The sequence below is a fragment of the Lissotriton helveticus genome, chromosome 1_2 (assembly GCF_964261635.1).
Source record: "Lissotriton helveticus chromosome 1_2, aLisHel1.1, whole genome shotgun sequence".
Taxonomy (NCBI): Eukaryota; Metazoa; Chordata; class Amphibia; order Caudata; family Salamandridae; genus Lissotriton; species Lissotriton helveticus.
Window position 1 is genome coordinate 97,680,517 of NC_136058.1, and position 14,901 is coordinate 97,695,417.

The window sequence follows — 14,901 nt, forward strand, 5'->3', positions numbered from 1 at the left end:
CACTCATTCTGTTCATCATATAAACCAGCACACCCACCCACGTCCTGCCCTACCTTGTGTTATTTCAATTTGAGTAGATTGGCTGTAAGAATGGGTTTGAGTGAAAGGGATGATTGAGGAGTTTTGAGTTAGAGGGAGGACACTTTTTCCAAAATAATGTGGATACAAAAAATGTTTGGTGTTGTCTAATAGTTTTAAATGTTTTTGAATGTGTCTGGATTTATTTTTGTAAATTTGATGGTATTAAATTGAGATTTAATTCATACGGAAAAAGAGGTATGTAGTGACATGCAGTGACCAAAGACCCCCACACCGCCAAAGCCAACCTCCACAGAGGAATGAAGGCCGTAGCCGACTGGATGAAGGACAGCAGACTGAAGCTGAATTCAGACAAGACGGAGGTCCTCATCCTCGGACCCACCCCATCAGCCTGGGACAACTCCTGGTGGCCCACATCGCTAGGCAGAGCCCCGGAACCCACAGACCACGCACGCAACTTGGGGGTGATCCTCGATTCCACCCTCTCCATGACCAGGCAAGTCAACGCCGTCTCCGCCTCCTGCTTCAACACCCTCTGAATGCTCCGCAGGATCTTCAAATGGATCCCCCCCGACACGAGAAAAACCGTCATCCAGGCCCTCATCACCAGCAGAGTTGACTACAGGAACGCCCTCTACTCAGGAACAACAACCAAGCTCCTGAGAGGACTACAACGAATCCAGAACACCTCAGCACGACTGATCCTCAACGTCCCCCGACGCAGCCACATCACACCCCACCTGAGAGGCTTGCACTGGCTCCGCGTCAACAAGAGGATCACCTTCAAACTCCTCATCCACACACACAAAGCACTACGCAACACGGGACCCACATACCTCAACAACCGACTCAGCTTCTACACCCCCACCCGAAGCCTCCGCTCAACCAACCTCGCCCTCGCCACAATTCCTCGTATCCGGAGAGCCACCGCCGGCTGCAGATCCTTCTCCTACCTTGCCACCAAGACCTAGAACGCTCTCCCTACCAGCCTACGACAGACTGAGGACCTGCTGGCCTTCAGGAAACTTCTCAAGACCTGGCTTTTCGATTAGTAGCAGCCCCCCGATGCCCCCCCGCGCCTTGAGACCCTAACGGGTATGTAGCGCGCTTTACAAATGCAATGATTGATTGATTGATTGACATTGTTTCATCTCAATGCACTGTCTTTTGACGATTTGAACCATTCATCAGTATTGGCAATTGGTTATGTTGTTATGATGTCTGTATGACAGCTAGTCTCCTAGAGTCGAGGGAACATCACATTAAGTCAAAGAGGCAGAGGGGGAAGTAGAATGCCTGGATCTGTCAGAGGAAAGACTGTCCAGCAGGAATATCCAAGAAGAAGCAGATGTGTGTGGGCATGCTGACCTGAGGTAAGAGAGGGTCCCCTTGGCGTCCCTCTATGGTTCATTTGGAAAACTATGTGACACAACATTACCTTTCCTCATCAGTGTGCCATCCAGCATCTCTGCCAGGAGCCTGCCTGCTGTGGCCAAGCGTTGTGCCCAGACTTCATCGCTGCTGCAATGGAGGACTTCACTAACAGCCTGAAGACCACAACTGTTGAGGAGGGATAGCTACCATAACGTTAATGTGAGCTTTTCCAAGGCAAGTAATACAAGGCCGTGTTTGAAAACTGCATCTTGCCCTAGAACTGTGTAGTTCCACCCAGCCATTGTGCCACTTAAACTTTAAGCAAGATAGAAGACTGAGCAAACTTACAGGTCCCATATATTGGGTCATTGATCATACAGCCATAGTAGTGTACTTGCACGTCAGCTGATTATTGCTGGAGATTCCCCCATACTAAACGTCTTGTAATAGGTGGGTGGCAGCTACAATTGTAACAGGACAGAAGTGTACCGATCACATCTACACCTATCTATACACTCTGCCCTTGATTATACCTTAGTACCTAGCACCAATAGCCATGCCTATACCAAAGTACCCACATCCCAGGTCTCACCACATCTAATCCTACCCTAATATTTGTACTCTAATCCACATCATACCTATGCCCAAGTACATCTACTTTATACTAATAGATCTTCCCCTCTTTATTACAGCTGTCCCATCTCTTCTCGGTCGATTTCTTGTGTAAGTTCCTTAGCCCTGTGACCCATTTTACTTGTAACTTTTTTTGTATGAATTTTCTCACAGTTAGGGAGGGAAAAGGTTTTCATTTGGAAATTCAACAAAATGGTGTTCAGCAGCCTGGAGCAATCAGGCTGGTAGTCTTCATTTATTTTGCTTTTACCCAAAACTGTGCTGCCACCACTAACAAGCATTTTGTAAACACGTGAGTAACAGATGCAAGTCTGAAACCATAGTATCAGGAATTGATAATGTTTGGAACGCACCATGAAGGGAAGGTATTTCCTGTGCTTTGGGTGCATTAGACAATAGAAAGAAGTGTCTCTCAGGTTGATTGGAACCAGGACATGCCCTTCTTGAAGTAAGGGAATGGCGTCCTGTGATGTTGTCATCTCAACTTGGCAGTGCTAAAGACAGAAATGGTCTTAAGAGACATTTATTATTAGCCACATCACAACAAAGTAAATAAGTAATAGGTTTATAAAGTGGGTGATCACCGAATAATCTTGGCTCTAGCAGAAACCCTCTGAGGTGCAGAAAGCCCTATGCAAACCATATCTTGCACACCAAATGCAATACATACACTATCACAGTATTTTCACCAATAAGAAGAAACACTAAAAGCACCACGCAATTAAATATCATCACTCACTTAAACCACCAAATTCCTGGTTATTTCTTTCATAGTGGTAAAGGTCATATGATATGTATTCTCACCCGGAAGATTATTTATACTTGTAATTAACTGCATCTATCACATTAAGGAAGAGGTCATCATCCCAGCATTTGGTGTGCGAGCTATGGCTTGCACGGCTGTTTTAGAAGTTAGGGTTCGCAGAGCAAGCCATAACTCGTGAACTTCAGTGGTTTTTCAGTTTTATTCACAGTCATAACTACTATAACTATGGTGTTAAAGCGGATAGATCGATATTTTACATGTGTACTGGCTTTTATCGCACAAACTGCATTGGTATAGAAAACATATATTTCACAGGGAGGAGTCCAGTCCACTCTGCAAAGCTTTAATATTGTTTAGTCAATATTCTGTTCATGAAATGTGAGTAAACGTGAAAATTTGATTTGATTTAGGATTTATAAAGCCCCCGAATCACCCACCAAGGTGTATCTCCGCACTAGCGAACTGCTTTAGTCGGACAGAGAAAGCGTAATAGATTAAAACAATGTAGTCTTTAGAAGCCTACAAAACTGCAGGTGTACAGAGCACTCCTGCAAATGGATTGGTAATTGGTTCCAGAAGGTAGGGGCTAAGTGGAAGAAAGCTTTCCCACCTAGCCGAGATTTTTTACAACGTGTGACCACTAGTAGAGATTTGGTCCCTGAGCGTAGTGGGAGGCTGGTATTTTTCTAATTTCTCTGCCAAATAACTGAGGCCTTTGCCATTTAGAGATTTATGTACAATGCAGCAGATCTTAAAACGGATCCGCTTCCGCACGGGCAGCCAATGCAGTCTCTGCAAAAGGGGAAGGGAGAGAGTAGGGGAGGGAGCTTTTGAGACCAGTCGGGCAGCAGTGTTTTGGACCACTTGCAATTTGTTCAAAGATGATGCTTAACTGGCTGAGATCAGCAGAGCATTGCAGCAGTCTAGGCGACTTAGTACTAGTGCCTGGATAAGGGTTTTCCGAGTGGAGAAGGGGAGAAAGGGAAATACTCTTCGCAGAAGACCTAGAGCATGGAAGCAGGCACCTTATGATGGTAGAAGCCTGATCCTTCACACATAATTTCTGGTCTAGATGGACACCTAGATTTTTGACCACGGTCTTGGGCTCTGGTGCGGGTCCCAAATTACATTGGCCACTAGCTCGGAGACCATCTCAAAGCCAAATGTTAGCAGCACCTTGCAGGAAGCAGTCTCAACAATCTCTGTTTTTAAGGCAGAATGTGATTTTAATAAACCAAAAGGATTTTTTCCTAAAATTCTAAGTACGTGATTACGTATTATCCCTCTTTTTTCTGCATATAGCTAAACTGTTTAGTCTAAAATGTTACTTATTATTTTCAATAAACACTTCACTGACTGAAAAAATACCTAACCTCCCCGAAATAAACAATTAATATAAATAATACTAAACGTGTAAGGTGTAATAGGGTCCGACCATGACATTTGCAAACTACTCAGCCTTCAGATGAGTAGTTAATGATGTCACCAGAAACATATTGAACTTTCACCAATGGCTAAGGATTTCCCGAAAGTTTTAGGCAACATAAAGAGCCAGTCAACAGAATGCATATGGTATTCTACCAAGATATCAAAGATTGCCATCTAGTGACCAAATATAAGAAAGCCAGTCACATTCACATTGTAACAGTACATTCAATGTAAACTATATCAAAACAAATGATCTCTAAGAAACATTTAACAGCTAATAAATAAACAGCTATTTTAATTAAGTGTTTGCTTTCACATATATACAAAAACAATAAGACTTGGTGCTCTCTTGATCACACTGTGAACAGCGACAATTTAAAAAAAAAATAATGTATATACAAAGGAGGCAAATAAATGCCCATAATGCGACCAGATATTATTGAAGCCCAAAGTAGTTTTGTTTTTTACAAAAAAGAGACCGTAATTCTGGTAGTGATTGAGGTAATTGACCACTGGGATGTCCCCGTACTCACAAATATTCTCACATTTTTAAGTTTATAACTCAACTCAGATGCTGGTTAAATTGAGGTTAAGATAAAATCATGTATGGGATTAGCTCATTAGTTCAACTTTACATTGGATATGTCTAAACCATCTTTGTACTGATAATGACCACAACTGAGTAACAGGGATGAAATGCCTTTGAAGCCATGGCCATTTAGACCAGGTCGATCGTTCTTCTTATTTTCAATTCATTTAGACCAGGTCACATGTACAAAATAGGTTTAACTGTATTTTAAAACAAACTTTTGGTATAAAAATTAACATCTGATTGCATTATGGTATTTTGCCTCCTTTGTTTAAACTTAAAAAAACAAACCAGTCTTTTCACTTCACCGTGTGACCTCAACAACAGCAAGCATTGCGGCGTGACACCAATCACTGAATGTAAATATTTATTTTTCGTCCGCAAGGAAGTCTCTAAAAGATCATTTATTCTGAAATATTTTAAATTGAATGTGTACTTTCAATGTGAATTTAACAGGCGTTATTTTAGAATTATTAAGTAACTTTTTAAGAAAAAAACCCTAATGAGCATAACAAGGCAGCAAAAAAGGCGTCATAAAAAAAGTCAAGAAAACATTTGTCAAACAAATATAAGACCTAAACTGCTTGGACATATGTGAATGTCCCTACTGTAAAGATAGAAAAAGTGCTTCTGGTCCATGTTTTAACTGTTGAGCAAAAGACTGATTTGTTTTCACCTACTGAATGATTAAGAAATAGTAAAATCCGAGCAAAAGGGGTTAAACCTATGAAGGTTATTATTATTATTTTTTTTTAAAACACTTAATATCGCGCTGGCCCTATGATTCACAGCTTCCGTAGGCTAGATACAAATATGAAAACCATTTCCACGATGATTTAGAAAAAAATAAGAAAGGTGGTATATCTACGCAACATGAAAAACAGCATAGGTAACGATTTAAGTACATAACGAGCAGGATGAAAGTGAAAAGGTCATCTTTTTGTGCCTTACCCCATCTAGTAAGGAACAAGAAGAGCCTTGGGACAGTACTAATATTCCAGTGCCTGGGTGCCACCTCTGAAACAGATTGGATAGATAGTTTCTAATAGCAAACCTTGGAATAGCCAACCTCCTCACTTTCTGACTGTAAGTCATTACATGCCCACACATAGCTGCCAAGGTTTCAGATTGCTTATGTGAGACAATTTCATAATGTCAGTGTAATTGTGAGTGACATTCAACGACTTTGAGTGACACAAACTCGCAAGCAAAAATAAAGCAATGAGGACAAGGGAAACTTATGAATATGAGAAATTACACCCATTTGAGCAACAAGAAACTCGAAGAGATCTTAAAACTGCTGCAAATCACCAGAAACATAGCTGCCAAGTTTACATACTGCTTAAGTATGACATTTTTGTGTTATCAGTGTGCATATGAACAGGGTCACTGGAATTATGCGATTGTGCTGGTATTTTCACATAATTGTAGATCCATCACCTGCAGCATAATCCACAGATTTAAAAAAAGTTGTTTCTACCTCAAACGGTTCAAAGGTTAGTAAAAATACAACATGTGTTGCCGAACAGTGGAAGGCCCTTTGCAAAGGTTAACTGGTCAACTTTATATAGTTTATTGCTATAGTAGGGTGCCAAGTTGGTACTAATGAGGCACAACAAATGCCCACACAATGTTAACAAGCTTAAAAATGACAAAATACTAAAGTAGTACCATCACAAAATGTGCCGCATAATGCAGCATAATTTGCCTTTTCTTGACTCATAATTTACTCTACCCTGCCGCATAATTTGACCCTCCCTTGCCAAATAATTCCAGTGGACCTACGTATGAGTGAAATTCTACTGTCAAATGAGCGACACTGAGTGATACTTTCTTGCGAGTAAATGTAAGCAGTAATTAACCATTACTAAGATCTGTGAAAGGGCTACTGGTCTTTGGAGTTTCTCTTTTCACACGGATTTCTTTTGCAGTCTTTCACCATTAGCCACATGTCCTCTCTTTTTCTCCGCATCTTTTTGAAAACCTTATTCTGTATATATTGCATCATCTTTTTCCTCATCCTCTTATTTTTCACTGTGTCCTGCAAGCACTACGTGTATGGTCTCCTTCACCACGCACCTACCCACCCCACCCTCTCTTTCCTCACCTTCAAACACACTTTTCTTTTTATGCAATAAATATTTTGATATCTGCTTATTACTCCTTCACACACTTTTACATAAGATAGAAATCACAATTGGCACACATGTGAACATCTCTCTGCAGAGAGGCCAAGGGTTGGATAGTCTGAACACCTTTATTTGACCCACCGACAGGCACTGCGGGAAGCTGTCTATGCCTTCAGCCTCAGCCACACAGCGCTCTATCATGCCCCATAATAAGCACTCACCTATAAGTTTTAACTAACTCAGACAGCTATAACCAACCAACTCAGTGCACTGTAGAAGAGGCCTATCTGTTTCATAAAAACAGTACATAAAAAGGCAAATACTTTTAGGGAATGTAAAATAAAGTCAAAGTAGTTTTAAGGGTTTGGATTTTCTTATAATGCGTCACTCTGGGGTACTGTACCGCTGTGAAACAAAAGTAAACAAGCGTTTACAATGCAATGGTCTCGGCATTGTCAAAGTTAGAGCTATTGGCATTGCTCATGACATTATTTTTATTTATGTTTTTGTTTTTAAAACATAAATAAATGGCATTGTCATTTACAATGCCAATAGCTTAATCGCTCGCAAATGCGAGACCTATTGCTTTTGCACCCACACAGAGCCACAGACACAAAGCCACCCACACACACATACAGAGCCACCCACACAGAGTCATTCACATAGGGCCACCCACACACACACAGAGCCACCCACACACACAGAGCCACCAACACACACACAGAGCCACCCACCCACACACAGAGCCACCCACACACAGAGCCACGTACAAAAAAAGCTAGCCACACAGACAGAGCCCAACACAGACAGAGCCCAACACAGACAGAGCCCCAACACAGACAGAGCCCCAACCCAGACAGAGCCCCAACCCAGACAGAGCCCCAACACAGACAGAGCCCCAACACAGACAGAGCCCCAACACAGACAGAGCCCCAACACAGACAGAGCCCCAACACAGACAGAGCCCCAACACAGACAGAGCCCCAACACACAGAGCCCCAACACACAGAGCCACACAGACAGAGCCCCACACACACAGAGCCACACACACACAGACTGAGTCGATTCACTAAAAGGGAAGGGTGGTTGTGACATAAAAGGACTTTATACGGAAAGTGTTAGCCTCCTTTTTGCACGAGATAAGTGTAAAAATGTCCTGATTTAATATAGCTCGTACTGCTTGCGAAGAGTCTCCTTCTAAGCGCTTTCAAATCCAATAGAGAAGACTGTAAAGGTAGGAGAATGTGTCGCGATTTGCTCAGAATCACACAGTGCGATTAAGCAGGGAAGTCACTATCTCAAATTAAAACTGCTTGCCTAAAAGCCCCAGCAGTCTTTAAATGATTTGCGCTGAGCTGCATGCTGAGCAAAAGTACGGATCGGGGCACTCAAATGTACTGCGAAGACTTTCAGTGTTTGCGCGAACTATTACGTGGGGTCTTATTAAGGCTGCTACCAATTAATTGACAAGCTTAGGGAGGGGACTGCGAAATATCCTGCAAGGAATGTACACAATGATGTATCAGAGGAAGGTACCTCCCACAATAAATAGGCGATGGATTACAAAAGTGGGGGATGGAGTTTAAAACAAGGAGTGAGGGTTACATGGGAGGTATTTAGGAGGAAAGTGACAATTGAATGATCACTAAACATGCCACACTTTTTTAATTAGCATTTAAACATGGTGATGGTTTCCAGCAGGGCCTTCAAAATGCCAATTTGGCCAGCCGGCAATTGGTAATTGCGCTTTTGTTTTTCAGGGACCTTTTAGCTTGAAGAAGGCAGCCTCTTTCTAGCGCTAATAAACCGCGCCTTCAGTTTGGAGCACTATATCAGTGTTTTTACTGACTTGTGCACTCACGCTCTCTGTGTGACACAGCCTCACACTGAAGTATCCGTTAATTTGTCACCCCCTAGGGGCTACCCCCTCGGCAGTTTGAACGCCGCTGCTTTAGCTACAAACCAACCCTTACCCCCAAGGTCAAATGCAAGAACATCTTGTAAAATTTCTATACAGCGTGTGGTGATTGTTCAGTTGTTTTTGCCAGGAACGTTTTGGTAAGTGTCAGATTTTTGCGCCCTTTAAAACGGCTAAGAAGTTTCTCTGTTTATTCACACATTTGAGGTTTTGTCATTCCTTTGTAGGAGAATGTTCCTAATAGACTCTAGTAAAGTTAGCCACCAACTGCTGATTGTAATTCAGGCTAAATGTACGTTTGAGACGCACGTTCCTCCTGGAAAATGTATGCAGAATATCTCTCTTCGGGTTTACATTGTGTCCAGTTTATCTAGGCACAATGGCATTTCATTGACTAAAAAACACTATTTTCACCAAAGGACGTCTCTGTAGACGCACTTAAACAAGGACGCACGTGACACAAATTCATAGCAAAAGTAACGAGTTTTACATGGATGTTGCGAAGCTAAACTTTTGCACACCACAAACCTTTCAATTGACTTCAAGAAGGTTGCAATATATATATATATATATATATATATATATATATATATATATATATATATATATATATATATATATTATTGCTCCAAACGCCACCAGCCTGCTGCACACACGAGCGGGTGCTCTTCGAGGCGGGGGTGTACCCGCCGAAAAATCACTGCTACCAAATTTCTCCACGTTCCATAAGAACAAGAAACATCACATCAGTACCAACAATTCTTTATTGGTCAACCAGCACGGACAAGACGCGTTTCGGCGCTTAGCCTTTGTCAATTGCGAAATACGAACGCGCCGCCATTCCTTTTTAACCACATTACTTTCGTCACAGTATGTATGACATGAACATAAAGAGAGGAAAAAAAATAGCAAATATATCGCCATCTTTGAATGCATAATTCAAACATGAAAAGAAAGTATATACATTTCATTACTCATGCTAGTTTGTGATGGGGTAGAGATAGTAAAAATAAACTTCCCTAATTTAAGTATTAGCAATATTTACAATACTCTAATAGAGCCCTGGATGGGCTAAACCCCTGTACAATTCATTAATGCCCACAGATGGGCTAAACCATTTACATGTCATACTGTGTAAGAAAAACAATGTACTTGTCAAAGTTTCAGTTCCTTAAGCATATTTCTTTAGAAAATAGAGATAATTATTCATAAACGCCGAATCATGAGCCAACAGTCTCTCTCCGTTACAAAAAATATATTATTGTTAATATCCCAAATGAACTGCTAATTCCTCATGTGTATTGAGCCCCGCCGGACTCTTACTCTGTAAATCTATAATACAGCGTGACTCTAAACGCCGTAATTTCTGTAGACGGTCTCCTCCTCGTGGGAGTGGTGGAACACTATCCAGACAAAAATAGGCCAGCAGATCCCTGTTGAGCCCATGTAGTTTGTTGAAATGTCGGGCCACGGGATAAGATTCATCGGTATTATTGATAGCACGCATGTGCTCCAATATCCGCAGTTTGACAGGATTGATCGTACTACCGATGTACCTTAGCCCGCAAGGACATACCAAACAGTAAATTGCATAAGGTGTAGTGCATGTCAAAAACTTGGTTATTTTCTTAGGGAATTTCAGACCTGGGATAACATACGTGAGAGTCCTTTTACTAATTTTACAGGCCTTGCATCGGCCACATGGATAAAAACCATTAAGAGGTCATTTGTTAGAAATATTGGATTTCACCACGTGGTGACTATGTACCAAGTCATCTTTCAAGGCTCTGGCTTTTCGGTAGGTTACTAACGGATTGGATGGTAAATCTTCTCTAATGATATTATCAGTTAGCAAAATGCTCCAATTCTTTTTAAGTATTAACTTGTTCCGAATTCTCGGAATAAGTAGTAATCAGTCTAAAGGTTCCCTGATCTTTACCTTCAGTCTGTGTAGTTTTCAACAGTTCCGATCTAGGACGTTTATTTACTTTATTCAGAGCTTGTTTAAGCACTCCCTCTTTGTATCCACGAACTCTGAAACGAACTAAGCAGAGTTTCGCAGATTCCTGAAATTCCATTTCTGTTGTGTTATTTCTTTTTAACCTCAAAAGTTCCCCGTAGGGGATGCTTTTGATCAATTTTTTCGGATGATTGCTAGTGGCATGTAATGTACAATTACCGGCCGTGGTCTTCCGAAACAGTTTGGTCTGTAATTGTCCTCCTTCTACATATACGGTAAGATCCAGGTAATTAACACTTGACTCACTGATTTCACCACTGAATTTTAAATTAACATTGTTGTTATTCAGTACATCAACGTATCTAGTAGCTTCAGCAATTGACCCTTCAAAAATGATAAACAGATCGTCAATATACCGGTGCCACGTTTTGATCTTTTGATTCCATATAGCATTGCTGTTATTCCAGGCTATCTATTTTTTGTCCTCTCTTTATGTTCATGTCATACATACTGTGACGAAAGTAATGTGGTTAAAAGGAATGGTGGCGCGTTCGTATTTCGCAATTGACAAAGGCTAAGCGCCGAAACGCGTCTTGTCCGTGCTGGTTGACCAATAAAGAATTGTTGGTACTGATAATCCCCCCTGAGAGTGCTGTTTCTTGTTCTTATGGAGCGTGGAGAAATTTGGTAGCAGTGATATATATATATATATCTAATTGTACGAGCAAAAACAGAGAAAACTAAACCCCCAGTGGTCGCTTTTTTTTTTTTTTAAATAAAGGCATTCACATTTTGAGCAAAGAACAGCTCGGGTGAGGCTGCTTTAATTACGACTGTTATTAAAGTGCCAATAAATTATTGCGTTGGGTTGTATCCTGCAGGAATAGTTAACATGCCTGAAGTCTTTTTCTTCCTTCTGCAGAAACCCCTCAGCTCAGACATTCAGAGTTGGAGGAGATTTGGGCGTTGCTGCAGCAAGGGGGTCAGACGTGTTCCCTTCTGCACATCCATGTAAGACGAGTCGATACCGGAACATGGTCAAATTAGACAGTTGGTAAAATGGGTTGGGACGCGCTAACGTTTTTTTATATAATACGTTGTTACACCACCTTTCTGCTTTTTCTAGGTCTATGAATTAGACTGCTGCATATTACAAATTAAATGGTAACCAAGTTACCGATGTCGGAATGATGAAAGGCTGAGATCGCCTAGCAGGAATCCTAGCGCTTAACTTGCAAATCATAGCATCTGTCAGAGGAGTTCGTTTAACCCTTTTGGCCCATCTGAACAGTTAGAAATACCAGATTCAGGAAGTGCATGTCAATAACAATAATCATTTTCTCCACAGCGCGACACGCCGACCTTCTGCCGTTTATAAGCGATGTAAGTCACAGATGTCACTAGTAAACTCACCAATGCCAATATGGTCACCAACCTTGAAAGAGTGAAAGGTTAAATAGTTGCCTTTACAATTATCCGAGCTATCGAGAAGCAATCCGTGGTTGAAGTCAGCGGCGAGCGTTAAAGTGACCCCGTCATCCCACTGGATAGATCGCATAACAAAACATCGGCCATTCAGCAAATATATGCAGCAGCTGTATTCGTCACCGCAGGGTTTCCTCCCCGAGTTGCGTTATGTGAAGTATTACAAAAATGTAAATTTCTTACCGACCGCCATTTGCCGAGGGACCTGTAAAATCGCAATCCTGTGTATTTTCTCTCATTTTAAATTCACACATAATACTCGACCCTACACCTTCCGCGCTAGATCACGTCTAAATTGGACCATACCACGCATAGAGGAGGAAAGGAGAGGAGGAAAAACAAGACCGAACCCGAACATCGGAGCTGTTCCTCACAACAACAAAAACAAGCACTCACCTGAGGACGACTTCTTTCGGCGGCGGTCGGGGGAAATGGCAAAACAAAAGCGCCGCCAAAAAAAAAAAAAAAAAAAAGAAGAAAACGCCCAGCTCCGAATGGCGAACAAAAAGGGGCGGGGCTTAAAAAAAAGCAAGAAACACCCACGAATCTGCTCAAGCCCTGAGTGACACACATCTCTTCCAATGGCTAGCCTTCATTTATGGAGCTAGCCAATGGAAGAGAAGGCGGGTTCAAGCCCCAGTACTGGGGAAACATAAGATCTCGGCTGCGCGACACTGCTGCGCAGTGTATGCTAGGCCGAGCCCTAAAAAAAAGAATTGACAGGCCTGAATTGATGAATGTTTACTTCTCTGTCCACACTGACCCCAATGCTGTGCGGGAAGAGTGGCATGGGGCTGTCTCAAATGTGGTAGTGACTATTACCTTGAGTCAATCAAAGTCTCTTGTTTTTGCTCACAATAACAGGTTTACACAGCAGCTTCAGGGCAGGGTGGCATGTCCCGGCAAAGGCGATCTATCTGAGATCTGATGCAGAGATAGCTCTGTGTATAACCCTGACACAAACATACACAACAGCCTAGAGGAGCATCAGTAGCATGCAAAAAGATTACGAATTTAAACAATAATGTAACAAATGCACAATTATGGAGTCCAACATTCAGTAAAACGTGGCATTATTGCTAAACCAAGTTACCTAGAGACAGAGTGCAACTGGTGGATTCACGTTCGTTCAAACATGACGTCGGTCAAAGGCTCTTTCTCCAGAATCCAGAGGGCGCGGAGGAGGGGATACCTAACCCCTCTCTCATGTCACGGACCTCGTTGGATAAATTAACTGCAGTGAAGGCGGATCCCCCACGTGAGGCTGGGTGAGCTTGGCGCTTAATAGTGTGTGATTGAGACCCCTCTGACACATTAAAGCAGCCCGCAGCCTGAGAAACGAAAGCGTGCCACACGTGAATCACTAAGGGGCGGGGCGTCAGATCGAAAAAAATTTGTGTGCATATTGTATATAGCGCAAACTCGACCCGAAGGTATTGGAGCGCTTTACATGAGCACCGTATTTACATTACACATTCAGGCACGGGGAGATTAAGTGATTTGCCCAGAATCACAGCATGTGGACGCGACCTCGAGACTCGAACCCTGGTTTCCAGCACAAGAGTCGGCAGTTTAAGCCGACGGACCACATCCTCTTCCCTATCTGTTTTTGCCGCACAACACGGACACAATGTTTCTGACTGAAGTCTTTGCAGGGGTCCCCATAACAATGAGTGGGTGCCGCTGTAACAGAATATTTTAAGCTGTAAATAGCGCAGGAGTTGCTTATGCAGGTGGCTTTTATTTGGCGATGGAGAACCTCATGATCTCCCAGTGTATCAGGGAGCTTTGTAAATGCATGACTGATGCATTTGAGTGTGGTGATGCGGCCACCAGCTCAAAAATGTGTTAGTATCACGCCTGATGCATGGTACTTGGCAGGGCTAGACACAGTCATTAACTGCTCTTACTCGCCCATCAGGGTGAAGAGGTCTCTTGTAATGAGGGCCTTAAAGGAAAAACCCAAGAAGCACAGGACATTACTTAAAAAATCTATTTAGTAGTGGGGGAACTTCATCAGCAAAGGTAAGTGACTAAGGCATATGCATTGGTCGAGTCATTTCTAGGCTTGGAGAACAGGGCGAGGAAACTGTATACAAATGTAATTACTTAAGACAATTTTATGACTTTACGTGCAACAGATTAGCTATGAACGTCCTAAAATACTTATAAAGGAAAGTCTGGGTTCTGAGAAAGATGCAAATCACATAAACACAAAACTGTGAAGCACAGTATGAGCAGTCGCTGAAATAAATGATTTTGTTGATTAAAGACTCAAAACAGTAGCAACGAGAATGTGCTGGCTTGTGTACAGACTTTAATTAATCTAGAATTGAAAACAACATGTTTAGCATTGAAGTGAAAGTTAAAGTCATCAAAAAACACATTGAAGGAGGAATTGTAAAAGTTTGCAAAATGAAAACTCAAAGATGGTGGCATACACTGCTCCAAGTGACAGCTCATCCAGGCTACATCAATGTGGAAGTTATTCCACATTTGAATTATATATGTGTATTAACATGGAGCTATTGCAATCGAAACCAAATTGTTCTGATGTGTTTTATTGTGTTTTTCTAGCTT

General features: G+C 41.9%; 1 protein-coding gene across 1 annotated transcript in view; it reads right to left on the reverse strand.

The window, feature by feature from the left end:
• Positions 1 to 14,901, reverse strand: part of EFCAB7 (EF-hand calcium binding domain 7) — a 317,322-nt gene that overhangs the window by 16,434 nt on the left and 285,987 nt on the right. The window lies entirely within an intron of this gene.